This window comes from Silene latifolia, chromosome 2, assembly GCF_048544455.1.
Source record: "Silene latifolia isolate original U9 population chromosome 2, ASM4854445v1, whole genome shotgun sequence".
Lineage (NCBI taxonomy): Eukaryota > Viridiplantae > Streptophyta > Magnoliopsida > Caryophyllales > Caryophyllaceae > Silene > Silene latifolia.
The window spans coordinates 8562489-8577444 of NC_133527.1; the positions used below are offsets into that span (position 1 = coordinate 8562489).

Here is a 14956-nt window from a genome sequence, read left to right on the forward strand (position 1 = left end):
GTTTAACTTACAGACATAATCAGTTTTTGTTTGATTGACGAAACCAGGAGGTTGGATCATAAAGACGTCATCGGTTAAGTTTCCTTGGAGAAACGCATTGTTGACATCCAATTGTCTTAGTGTCCATGAATTAGTGACAGCTAAGGATAGAATTAAGCGAATAGTCGTGGGTTTAACAACGGGACTAAATGTTTCATTGAAATCAATGCCTGGTCGCTGATGGAACCCTTTAGCTACAAGCCGTGCTTTGTGCTGTTTAAGGGAGCCATCGGGGTTGAATTTGTTCCTATAAACCCACTTACATCCTATGACATTTTGTGATGAAGTGTGAGGAACGAGGGTCCATGTGCAGTTTCGTTCAAGAGCATCAAATTCCTCTTGCATAGCATGTCGCCACTGAGGAAGAATAAGAGCTTGCTTGACGGTGTTAGGTAGAATATCATTAGTTGGAGATGCCTGAGCAAGGTTGTTCGTATAGTTAGGATTGGGTTTCCTAATTCCATTGTCAAGTCTTGTGACAATGGTTTTAGGAGGTGGTGGAATGGCTGATTTGCGGGGTTTGGGTACTGACGTGGAGGGGGCAGCGGAAGAGGGAGGAGCAGCAGGTGAGGGGGTGGTGGTGGGGGTGGAGTCAGCAGTGGGAGGAGTGGTTGAGGAGGTGTCGATGGGAGTGGTGGTAGCAGGAGGTGTCGTGGAGGGTGTGGATGATGGAGGACGACGAGAGTAAACAATGGTGACAGGAGGGCGTGTGGGTGGTTCGATGGAAGTGGTGGGTGTAGGAACGATGGAGGGTGGTACGGTGGTGGGCAGCGGAGGAAGGAGAGGTATATGGAGGGTACACCATTCATCGGTCAGGGGTGATGGAGGTGTAGAGGGAGTGTCACGAAATGGATAACTGTGTTCAACAAATTTCACATGTCGAGAGGTATATATGCGATGGGTTTTTGGGTCTAAGCAATGGTACGCACTTTGGGTGTTAGAATAACCAACAAAAATACATGCTATGGAGCGGTCTTCTAATTTATGTTTTGTATACGGTCTTAGCCACGGGTAGCATAAGCATCCAAAATTTCGAAGTTTAGTGTAATCGGGTTGAATTTTGTGTAATTTGAAATAAGGAGATTCATTATTTAAAGTTTTGGTGGGTAGTCGATTTATTAGGTAAGTTGCGGTGGTAAAGGCAAATGGCCAATAAGTTGTGGGAAGACCAGCATGATTGAGTAACGCAAGGCCGGTTTCTACAATATGTCGATGTCGTCTTTCGGCATAGCCATTGTGTTCGGGTGTGTGGGGTGGACTAGTGCTATGCGAGATGCCATCAGTGAGTAAGGATTGATTTAATTTAATATATTCGCCACCATTATCTGAAAAGAAGCGACGAATGGGTCGATTAAAATATTTTTCTACTAAGGCTTTAAATTGTGTAAATATTTGTGTGGTTTCAGACTTTCGTTTTAGAGGGTATAGCCAAACATATTTAGTATAGTGGTCTACGAATACGACGTAGTATTTGTATTTGTCACGAGATAGGACTGGACTAGTCCATAGGTCCGAAAAAAGTAGATCGAGTGGAGCGTTGGATTGTAACGATGAAATAGAGAAGGGTAGCTTCTTGCTTTTGGAAATACTACACGCATGACAGTGATCAAAGTCTTTAATGCAAAAAGATAAATTTTTATTGATAAGTCGGAGTACATCATACGTAGGATGCCCTAACTTATGGTGCCACGAAATCGGCGTGGTTCCTCTATTTTTGACGGCAGCATGGTTGATGATCGATGGAGGTCGCCATTCATAAACCCCCTGATTGGCTTGGCCCTGGAAGATGGTCTTCTTGGTTTGAAGGTCCTTTACAAAGAAAGAGTCACTTGTGAATATAACGTAAGCATTATTATCATTGCACAATTGGGAAATCGATAGTATATTACGAGAAATATTGGGAACATGTAAAACATTAGAAAATTTCAGATTATGTAATTGAAAGGAACCTGTATTTGCGATCGAAAGAGCAGAGCCGTCGCCAATGATGAGGTCGTCTAAGCCGTCATAAGGGGAATGAAAAGCAAGAGTATCCAAATCATGGGTGAGGTGGTGAGATGCTCCACTGTCAAGCAAGAAATTCGGGTTGGGAGCAGGGTTGCCATAATTTGCGAGATTAGCTTGCGGTGGGTTGCGGTGCTGGCGATAGTTCGGTTCGGGAAAGACGATGGATGGAAAAAGCTTCCTGAACAAAGAACAGTTTGAAATAACGTGGCCTGTTTCCCGACACCATTGGCATCGGCCTTTGAATGGGCGAGAAACAGGGGGGTTCGTTGGTGAGTTTTGGTGAGGTTGGTGTTGATAGTTGGCAGCGGGTTGTTGGTAATATGTGTTGGGTTGGTGACGGGTGTTGTTGCGGTTTTGATAGGTGTTGCGGTGGGCTGCATTTGCAGATGGAGCGTACTGGTTGTGGGTAGTGGAGGTGTCATGTTTTGACAGTAGGTCATGGTTTATCAGTTGCTCATGAAGGGCTTCAAACGATATTGGTGTATCGCGGCCCCTCACTGTGGTTATGACTGATTTGTAGGTTTCATAGTCAAGTCCTTTAAGGACTCTATCTATGATATCCTCGGGGTCGAGAATCTTGCCCATGAGGGCGAGTTGATCAACACAAACCTTGATGGAGTTCATGTAATCAGTTACGGTTTGATCGGTTGTTTTGACAATGGATTCAAAACGGTTTTTAAGTTGCATTATGTGTGCTCTTGAAGGGTTGGCATAAGTATTGGCAAGGATGTCCCATGCCTCCTTAGCGGTTTTGGCCCTTACGATTAGAGGTTGTAGGGCAGCCGAGAGAGTGCCCATGAGAGCCCCAAGGATGAGTCCGTCTTGTTTGAGCCATGTCAAATAGGACGGATTTGGTTGTTCACCATTGGTGGCATCGGTGGTGGTTTGAGCAGGTGGTACCTCGGTTCCAGTGACAAAACCGAGGAGACTAAAACCAAAGAGAATGTTGGTGAGTTGGAACCACCAAGCGGTATAGTTGAGTGCGTTAAGTTTGACGCAATGATTCAAGTTTAGCGATGTTAGAGGTTTTGTGGTTTCATGAGGATTGGGAATGATAACCTCATTGTTGTTGGAGTTGCTTGCCATGTCGAAAATTGGGAGAGATGAAGAGGACGGTGCATGTCGTTTGAATGAGGGTCTTTTAGATCGAAGTTTTAGGTTGGATCGATTATAGCCTTTTGATACCATATAAGATTGAGGTTTTCTGTGAAAGGAATTATATTAAACCTAATGAATGTACAAGGTATATATAGTTTACAAAGGTTAGAAAATAAGGCAAGAAGATTATTTACAAAAGATTGTATCTATATTTGCAATATATGTAATCAATTAAGATATTTCTTAATTGGCAGAGATATGGTTAATAATTACGGCTCTGTTCTTTTGGACTGAAATTGTCTGAACTGAACTTAATGAAGTTTAATCAATCAATCGAATCGAATCGAAATAATCAATCGAATCGAATCGAATCGAATCGAATCGATCGATCCAATCGAATCAATCAAATAATAATAATAATAATAATAATAATAATAATAATAATAATAATAATAATAATAATAATAATAATAATAATAATAATAATAATAAATATTATAATAACAATAATACCAATAATAATATTATTATAATAATATTGTTCATTAATAATAACAATATATTAATATAATATAATAATAATAATAATAATAATAATAATAATAATAATAATAATAATAATAATAATCTAATAAGATATATAAAAAATAAAATAGTACTATTACAATAAATAATAATAATAATAATAATAATAATAATAATAATATATTAGTAATATAAATGATACCATTATGAATAATAATATAATATAATAATAAAAAAAAATATAATAATAATAATAATAGGTCTAATATAATAACTTATTAATATAATAATATTAAATATAATAATAATAGTAAATATGTGATTAATAATATTAATAATAATGAATATATTAATAAAATAATAAATATAATATAATAACTTATTAATATAATAATATTAAATATAATTGATGGGGCATATTCTGCACCGCTGACCAAGTCAACATACTGAGCAAAGGTCAAAGATATCCACACCAAGTCAACGACTTGACACCCTAACTTAACCGACGACACAATCGGCTGTCACCGTGGTCTCGGCATGACAACAACCACCAGGGGCACACATCCGCGTACTCATATCCAAGACCCCTCGGCCGGCCTGCCACGGGTCCATCGGCCGAGGGTAGAACGGTCTTTCCACCTGCTAGCCACTTGGCCACTTGGCCACTACGTGACAAAAGGTGAAAGTTTATAAATACTCCTCAACCCTCATTGAGGAGGAGATCCACAATTTAACCTAAGAATCACTACTCATCTGGTAATACTTTCCTTATCTCTCTACAATATATACTTCGCCAAGTAACACGACTTAATCCCTTTAAGTTTACTGACTTGGGCGTCGGAGTGAGTACGCTCGGCCAAAGCCGAGCCCTCAGTTTGTTCATCGTTTCAGGAGACCGAAAGGAAGAGACCAGCCAAAGACATCATTCTACGAAGCGCGGGTGGTAATAATACCTGCTTCGGAATTACACCCGGAACAATAATAATAATAATAATAATAATAATAATAATAATAATAATAATAATAATATTAATCATAATAATAATAAATATATATGTTATGAATAATATTAATCATAATGAATATATTAATAAAATAATAAATAGAATAAATAGAATAAAATAATAATAATAATAATAATAATAATAATAATAAATATAAATATAAATATAATGATATAAACAATACGAATAATTATTAATAAATATAATATTAATATAATAAATATAAAAATAATATAATAATAATAGAAAATACAGTAACATAATAATAATAATAATAATAATAATAATAATAATAATAATAATAATAATAATAATAATAATAATAATAATAATAATATTAATGTTGAAATAAACTGATATGAGCCAATCGAATCGATCCGAATCGAATCAATAGACTGAATCAATCGAATCGAATGGATGAGCCGAATCAATCGAATCAATCGAATCAATCAATCAAATTAAGTCCAAAAAGAATGCGCTACGTCATCCCATTTTCCTGCGGCTAATATAGTTTTTGTGATTTTGTCCCCATTTCAGTACAAAGTAGACCGAGCAAACCAATCCAACGCAAATCGTACCTAAACATGACCCGAAACTCAACTGACCCAATTTAACTCGATCCAATTAACAAATTAATTAATGCGTTCAAAATTTCAACCATAAAGGACTTGACTTTTTTTTTGGGACAACGTACTTCTACTTTTTTTGGAAATTGAATTAGTAAAATGAAGAGACAAGTAGAAAATGTTTAGGTTTGTTGGGAGAGTAAACCTTATTAATGAGGCTTTATTGAGCAACTTTTGGTTTAGCAAAATAATCTCTTCAGTTGATCCGGCCGAGTACTATATATACGGACTATTGCATACAAACTGTTACTATCAACAAGTAACCAAAATAGATTGTTGCTTACCTATTACCAAATGGACAATCCTTATTTCACCCTTCCGAATCCTGATGAACCCGAAAAACCATTCATCGTTGTTAACTTGTCAAATTGTATCAAACTAACACCTCAAAATTACTCGATTTGGAAACTGCAAATCTCCCATCTTCTTATTGGTTATGGCCTCTTTCACTTTGTAGATGGGTTTCAACAGGTTCCGTCAAAAACAAACCCCGCCTACAACACATGGCGAAGACAAGACAGCCTCATTCTTGGTGCCCTCATCGGTACTCTTTCAGAAAAGGTATGTTGCGGTTGTTATCGTATTACCAGTGCAACTTCCTCCAAAGAAGCATGGAATATTCTTGCCAAGGACTATGACTATTCGAGCCATTTTAGCCAATTTTCTCATCTAGTATAGATGGGTAGTATTACAACTTAGATTGAAATCATAATCATTCGAGACTATTCGAGTTATGATCACTTTTGATGAATAAGAAATAGAATATCAACCTAATATATGATTAAAGAATTATGCACTTGCAGATGTATTTTTCCTTATAATTTATAAGTTGCTGTTTTTTCTTCATTAAATTTTCTCTACTCGTATTATTTTTTATTCTAATAATCTAACTGTCTCAATCATTTTCTTACTTATTAATTCGTGACCTATAATTTGTAGTCTATTATTAGCCCACATTGCTTCATTTTCTACACTACCCTCGCTCCGTGCCCATTATAGTTATTGTCACCATGCTTTAATGGCGGTTTTTGGAGTGAATAATAAAAGGGGCCGAGATTTAAAATACACTGTAATATGAAAATTTAGCGGGACTTAGACCCCTTTCTGCATAACTAAGATCTTCCAGTACCATGTTCCTATAAAGTAGACCGTGCAAAACCAACCAAATCCTAATCGTACCTAAACAAGCGAACCTAAACATGACTTGAAACCCAAACCGATCCAATTTAACTCGACCAACTATCACAAGACAACAAATGAAGTAAAATTAAAGATACCTGAGCTTGGAAATCAACATCTGAATCAGGATCAATACTCAAATCAAGTTTTTTAACAACAGCTTCTTCAGAATTAGCTAAATAAGCATAATAAACCCAACTATAACAACAATTTGCGTTGCAAGTAATGCCATTTGACTAAAGTTATTTGTTGCATATTCTATATTCTATTTCATACAACATATTGTAAGATATTTACTCTTCTATATGCATGTTTAATTACTTAAATAAACATACAATAAACTAAATTGCGGAAGCGACAAATAAAGATCGGGAATTAAACCTCCAGCCATTGCTTATCGGTATTCCTGAACAGCTTTACCCAATAATCCGATTTAATAAAAACCCGTTCCCGAAAACTTGTCTTCCCGTATGCTTTTCTGATTTCGGTGCCGAACTCTCGCACTCACTATATAGATGGTGTATTTCTTTTTATTGAGAGTGAATTCAGTGACCTTATCAATCAGAAATTATGATGTATTTATACTGATTTTTCCATCAAAAATCAGTTGCATAAACATGGAGAGATGAGTGGGTGGTTGACTGAAGAAGTGGGGGAGAGAAAGTAGGGCAGTTTGAGTCCATCTTTTGACTGCCAAATAATGGGCCACAACTTTAGTATTTTCAGTAACTGAAAAAATCCAACATTCTCCCACTTGGCCCATTTACGCAAGAGAAACTTCATATACGAATCATAGCGACGAATTCTCTAGAGCGAGAATTAATCTTCCATGTATTACGATACACTTAGTCTCTCACCACTCACACTTAACTTAATGAATAAACCATATGTTTACTCTAGGTCAAAACATAATGATATTTCTCAATAAAAAATAAATAACCAAAGTATGTACGTACATATAATCTGAAATGAGAAAATATCCAACTAAAAGAAAAATTTCAATACAATAAATAAATGTATCACATTATGGAACCAAGTCCCATATTCACTACATGACCCTTGAACCCTTTAGGTGGCATGCCTTTAGTCAAGGGATCAGCAATCATTAATTCAGTGCTAATGTGTTCTATGATCACTTTCTTTTCCTGAACACGCTCTTTTATGGCCAAATACTTAATGTCGATGTGTTTACTTCGACTTCCACTTCTATTATTCTTAGCCATAAATACCGCAATGGTGAATTATCACAATACATTCGAATTGGCCGACTAATAGAGTCAACGACTCTTAGCCCAGATATGAAACCTTTCAGCCATACACCATGTGAGGTAGCCTCAAAACAAGAAACGAACTCGGCCTCCATAGTAGAAGTGGTCACAATGTCCCGCTTAGTACTCCTCCGGATACACTCAAAATCGGCTAGCATAAACACATATCCCGATGTGGATTTTCGTGAATCAATGCAGCCAAAGAAAGTCCGAGTCGGAGTACCCCACCACTTCAAGACTATCAAATACTATACATAAGCATGTAATCTTTGGTACTCAAGGTACCTCAACACTTTCTTTGCAGCCTTCCAGTGATCAGAACCTGGGTTCTTCTGATATCTGCCTAATACTCCAACAGCATATGCAATGTCAGGCCTGGTACAGACTTGAGCATACATAATGCTACCAACAGCTGAAGCATATGGAACATTTTTCATTTGTTCCCTTTCTAAATCGTTCTGGGACACCGGTCTAAATCGAATCGGTCACCTTTCACAATAGGTGCTACACTTGGTGAACAATCTTTCATTCTGAACCTTTCAAGCACTTTGTTGATATAGGCCTCCTGAGACAAGCCTAAAATGCCTCGGGATCTATCTCTATGGATCTTAATGCCAATGACATAAGATGCCTCGCCCATATCTTTCATATCAAAGTTATTTGAAAGAAATTGTTTCACCTCATATAGTAACCCCTTATCATTGGTTGCTAGCAAAATGTCATCCACGTATAACACAAGGAAACAAATCTTACTCCCACTGACCTTAAGGTATATGCATTGGTCCATGATATTTTCTTCAAAACCGAACGAAGAAAAAACTTCATGGAACTTCTTATACCATTGACGGGAGGCTTGTTTCAAACCGTATATGGATTTATTTAGCTTACAAACCAAATGCTCACCATCTTTAGAGGAGAATCCTTCGGGTTGTTTCATGTAAACCTCTTCCTCTAAATTTCCATTGAGGAATGCCGTTTTCACATCCATTTGATGTAGCTCGAAATCAAAATGAGCTACTAATGCCATGACAACTCGAAGAGAATCTTTCTTTGATACAGGAGAAAAAGTCTCCGTGTAGTCGATTCCTTCCTTTTGAGTGAACCCTTTAGCAACGAGCCTTGCTTTATGTCTCTCGATGTTGCCAAGTGAGTCTCTTTTAGTCTTAAAGACCCACTTACATCCGATGGTTTTTACACCATCAGGCAACTCGACGAGATCCCAAACTCGATTAGCCGCCATAGAGTTCATCTCATCTTTCATAGCATCCATCCATAAGTTTGAATCTGTAGAACTTATGGCTTGTGAAAATGACATAGGATCATTATCAGCTCCAACATTGCAATCCGATTCTTGTAGATATACTTCATAGTCGTCAGGAATAGCCGATCTTCTTTCTCGAATAGATCTTCTTAATGGAATTTGTTCAACCTCACGGTGAACTTCTTCCTCATTATGATCCACCCTATTTTGATCGACATTTTGTGGAATTTCTGTATTTGGTTGTTGAACTTGCGGTCGATCTTCAGGACCGTGATCAATAACCAACCTGTCACTTAAAACAGAGGATGAATCTTCATGTTGATCCTTTTCAGGTTCAACTTCTATAGTACTCCCACTGATTAAGTCATTCTCTAGAAATTTTGCATTTCTAGATTCCACAATTCTGGTACTATGAGACGGACAATAGAACCTATAGCCTTTGGACTTTTCGGCATATCCAATGAAATGCCCACTAATAGTCCTTGGGTCTAGTTTCTTTTCTTGTGGGTTGTAAATTCTCACCTCAGACGGACATCCCCAAACGCGTATATGTTGCAAACTCGGTTTCCAACCTTTGAATAACTCAAAAGGCGTCTTTGAGACGGCCTTGGAAGGAACCCGATTTAATATATACGCAGCCGTCTTTAGTGCATCAACCCACAAAAATGAAGGAAGTTTAATATTACTTCTCATACTACGCACCATTTCAATTAATGTCCGATTCCTTCTTTCTCGCTACACCATTCGATCCGGAGAACCGGGCATAGTGTATTGGGCAACAATCCCATGCTCTTGAAGGAATTTAGCAAAAGGACCAGGTGCTTGTCCATCCTCAGTATATCTACCATAGTACTCACCACCTCTATCTGATCTCACAATTTTAATGTGCTTACCACATTGTTTCTCTACTTCAGCCTTAAACAATTTAAAGGCATCAAAAGCTTCGTCTTTGGAACGAAGTAAGTAGATGTACATATATCGTGAATAATCGTCAATAAAGGTAATAAAGTATTTCGGATCAATAGCGTTCATGTCCGGACAACAAATATCCGTGTGTATGATTTCTAATAGGTCAGAACTCCTCTTAGCACCTTTCTTAGATTTGTTAGTTTGCTTCCCCTTAATGCAACTAACACAAGTATCAAAATCGGTAAAGTCTAAAGTACCAAGTACCCCTTCCTTTACCAATCTCTTAACCCTCTCAATGGAGATGTGTCCCAATCTCCGGTGCCATAACATAGAGGACTCCTCATTCATAATACTTCTTTTTAAACCAGTATTAACATGCATAGTGTTTTGAGTGGTATCATTTTGTAAATAAAGACGATATAAATTATCAGACAAAGTACCATGACCAATAACTTTAGAATTTCTGCAAATACTGAAACCAGAATTCGAAAAATTAAAGGTAAATCCAAACGGTACAAGCCTTGAAATTGAAATTAAATTCGAGCAAAATTGAACATAAAATGTCTTTTCTAAAACCAAAACAAAACCACTACTCAAAACTAAACTGCATGTCCCTACGGCCTCCACGTTCGAGCCTATCTGGTTTCTGAATAGATAGAGCTCACTTGCTTGCCACTGGTTTCCGCAGTTTGTCATACCTGCAAGGTATTCGAAACATGGATTGTAGTACCAGAGTCAATCCACCAAGTATTATGAATAACATTAACCATATTAGATTCATAACAAACAAACGCATGAAAATTACCTTTCTTTTTAAGCCAAGCCTTGAACTTTATGCAGTCTTTCTTCATATGTCCCTTCTTTTTGAGAAGAAACATGAAGACTCCTTCTTAATGGTCGGCTCAACGGACATCTTACCCTTTCCCTTATCCTTATGGTGACCCTTCTTAGTACTAGATGATTCTTTATTAGTACCAGTAGTTAGGTTCACCTTTTCGCCCTCCTCCAACAACAACCTCCCCTCCTCTTGAACACACATGGTCATTAATTCATTAAGAGACCATTTATCCTTATGTGTGTTATAAGAGATCTTAAATGGGGCATATTGTGCTGGGAGAGAACACAAAATGAAATGTACCAGGAAAGAGTCAGACATAGTAACTTCCAATACCTTAAGTTGGGCTGCAATATCCCTCATGCGCATGATGAAATCACGCACTCCTTTAGTGGCATTGAGCTTCAAAGAAGTAAATTTCATAATTAAGGTGCTTGCCAAGGCCTTATCGAAGTTTCAACTGTTCATCTATTGCTTTAAGAAGGTCTCGAACTTTAGTATCTTTGCTCGACGGAACCTCGGATACTAGCACACGCTTTTGTCTTTATGAACATCGTGCAAATATAGTTTGATTTCTCCCACTTTTCACGATGGTCTACTTCATCCGTGTGCTAGTTTTGCTTATTTCACCTTCCTCGTGTTGTATAGCATAATCGAAACGCGTGAATCCTAAATGCAATAGAACTCTTTCCTTCCACACCTTAAAATTATCACCAGTTAATTCAGGAACGTCTATTTTGATATCAAAGGAACTTCCAGGTAAACTTGCTGCAAATTTTAAATATACATGCTTAGTAACAAAAATTGAGACTTAACTTTATCACAATTTACCAATGTAAATTATGCTCATATGAATCTAGTGACATAAACTTGCCTGTGGGCTAAAGTCTACTCAAATTAGATGCATAAAAAATAAACTTTATGATGAAACTATCAAATTATATTCATTTCTCAACTCCTGTGGGTATATTAAGAAACATAATTCAATATAACATCCTAATTAATCACACAAATATAATAAGATTCCTGTGGGTAAGTCTCATCACATTACGTATAATTAATTACAATAAAATGTCTAGTTTTCACATGTGATTTCGAACAAAATTTAATAAATTAGAGATGCTGTGGCTACTCCCTAACTAATAAATTTAAAATCACTCTACATTTAAAATTTTAATATATATACTGAACTTAATGTATATAAAGTCTACATTCACATTATGAATCCATAGGTATTGACTGTACGAAATATACATGTGCAAAGAAATGAAGAAAGACAGACTTATGTGATCAGACCATGTGAGAAGGTTACACCAAAGAGCGAGACTTTTCAATAGTAGAATATGAGTCACTCCAAAAAAATATGCATAAAAGCACATCAGACAAATCATAGCACGATTACAGTATTATTACTGAGAGGGAATAAAGATTCTAGAGCTCATTAAATAAATCATATGTACTGATAACTAAACCATATGACCCATTACTTTATCAAATTTCTATGGTATGTCGACATCATCCATTTGCATGCTATAGCAAACAAACAAAAGAGAAAAGAAAAGTTGTGCGCATGGCTCTAGAAAAAGCAAAGGACACATGATAAAGGCGTGGGACACAGTTGCACAATTATTTGTCCCTTATGCCATTAAGTAAAGTTTCTTTCATTGTTACTCCAGCCAAATATCCCGGATTCCAAAATTGGTTAAACAAAAGTGAAACCATGTAATGATACATAAATATGCAAACTTCATCCCCTACCTCTGTATCCAGCCATTAAAACAATAAACCCAATAAACCCAGAATAAATCCCAACACAAAATATCTCCAGATTTAAATGGCAAAAACGAAATCAGATGATAAGCCAATAAACCAAATGTTAAAGGAAAAAAAAACCCAGATTCCGACGAAGAAACGAAATCAGCAGATTAGACGGAAACTGAAGACGGAAATTCAACAAGCAAGACAGAGGCGATAAACTCGCTCTGATACCAAATGTAAGATATTTACTCTTCTATATGCATGTTTAATTACTTAAATAAACATACAATAAACTAAATTGCGGAAGCGACAAATAAAGATCGAGAATTAAACCTCCAGCCATTGCTTATCGGTATTCCTGAACAGCTTTACCCAATAATCCGATTTAATAAAAACCCGTTCCCGAAAACTTGTCTTCCCGTATGCTTTTCTGATTTCGGTGCCGAACTCTCGCACTCACTATATAGATGGTGTATTTCTTTTTATTGAGAGTGAATTCAGTGACCTTATCAATCAGAAATTATGATGTATTTATACTGATTTTTCCATCAAAAATCAGTTGCATAAACATGGAGAGATGAGTGGGTGGTTGACTGAAGAAGTGGGGGAGAGAAAGTAGGGCAGTTTGAGTCCATCTTTTGACTGCCAAATAATGGGCCACAACTTTAGTATTTTCAGTAACTGAAAAAATCCAACACATATAACCATTTTTTAGATTTTCCATTTTAAAAGATCACTCACTTTTTATTTTTATTTTTTTCAATTATTCAAATTATATAGTAGAGATTTAGATTTGTACAAATGTTGGACTAATGAAGAAAAAAATTCAATTAAATAGAGATTTGAGAAGTTAGCCATTATATTTATTTATATACAATTGTAGTACAAAACATACTATAATATAAACGGAAAATTCACGTGGTACCCTCGAACTTTGCCATTTTGCACGTGGTACCCAACTTTTTAAGTTTGTGTACATAATACCCTTCATGTTTGATTTTCATGTACAAAGTGCTTTTTTTGTCGCTATAAAAAAACTCAATTGCGCATAACTCCTAGACCGAAATTCAGAATCGGACAATTTTTTTTCCTAAAATGATTATCTCTTCATAATCTACGATTTCAGAAAAAAAATTGTCGACTGACATTTTATAGGGATTTTTTTTAAACGAAAATCTCAAATCAACCATATTTTCGATCTTAAATTTCTGAATGACCATTTACAATTTCAAAGAAAGTCATTAGTCAAATTATACTCCCTCCCAGTCGTCATAATGTTCCCCTTTGATAATGGCACGATACTTAAGGAAAAATATTAAAATAAGAGTAAAAGAGTTGTGTGGGGTTGGTGATAGGAGAGAGGGATGAATTATTAGTAGTTAAATAAAGAATTGTGGGGCCAAAACATAAAGGAAAGTAATAAAATAGGAGTTAAAGAGTTGTGTGGGGTTTGGTGATAGGAGAGAGGAATGAATAAAATAAGAGTAAAAGTTTCTAAAAATAGAAAGGGGAACATTACTTGAATAATCCGTTTTGGGAAAGAGGGAACATTATAGTGACTGGGAGGGAGTAAATAGAAACATCGCAAATTAATTAATGCATTCAAGGATAAATTCTGATTTTTTTTTTGGGACAACGTATTTGTCATTTTTGGGAATTGAATTAGTAAAATGAAGAGACAAAAAGGAAAATATGAAGTAAATGTCTAGGTTTATTGGGAGAGAAAATCCCATTAATGAGGCTTTATTGAGCAACTTTTGGGGTACTATATATATAGAGAGTATTGTGTATATTTGCTGTTATTATCAAGTATCAACGAGTAACCAAAGTTTTACATATTATATATCCTCTGCTCACCAAATGGACATCTCGGGTTGCACCCTTCCGAATCTTGATGAACCCGAAAATCCATTCATCGTTGTTAACTTCTCAAATTGTATCAAACTAACATCTAAAAATTACGAACGTTGGCAATTTCAAATCTCCAATCTCCTTATCGGCTATGGCCTCTTTGACTTTGTAGATGGGTCTCATCCGGTTCCATCGAAATCAAACCCCGCCTACAACACATGGCTAAGACAAGACAGCCTCATTCTTGGTGCCCTCGTGGGTACTATTTCAGAAGATCTGTGGTGCAGCTCTATCGTCAATGCTACTTCCTCCAAGGAAGTATGGGATATTCTTGCCATTAAATATGATTATACGAAGCTATTGACACGAGTCGCACGTTACATGCTTAGCTTCTAAGAGTATCAAACTATCAATCTAAGTAAGGATTGTGGAATTATGCACTTGCATGCAGATGTATTTTTTCTTTTAATTTTTATGTTGGTGTTATTGTCTAGTCTTTTGTCAATTTTCTAAGTTTTTTTCGTTCAAGTTAATTCGTTTAGTTAATAATTCGTACAACTGTAATTTTAATCCACCTCACTTAATTTTGTACACTA

At 36.2% G+C, this 14956-nt stretch overlaps 1 long non-coding RNA gene across 1 annotated transcript; it reads left to right on the plus strand.

Moving 5' to 3' along the window:
- The first annotated feature begins 12331 nt into the window (after positions 1-12331).
- On the plus strand, positions 12332-14956 carry LOC141628156 (uncharacterized). The gene is made up of 2 exons (XR_012537101.1): positions 12332-12745; positions 14533-14956. It is a non-coding gene; the product is annotated as an uncharacterized LOC141628156 (long non-coding RNA).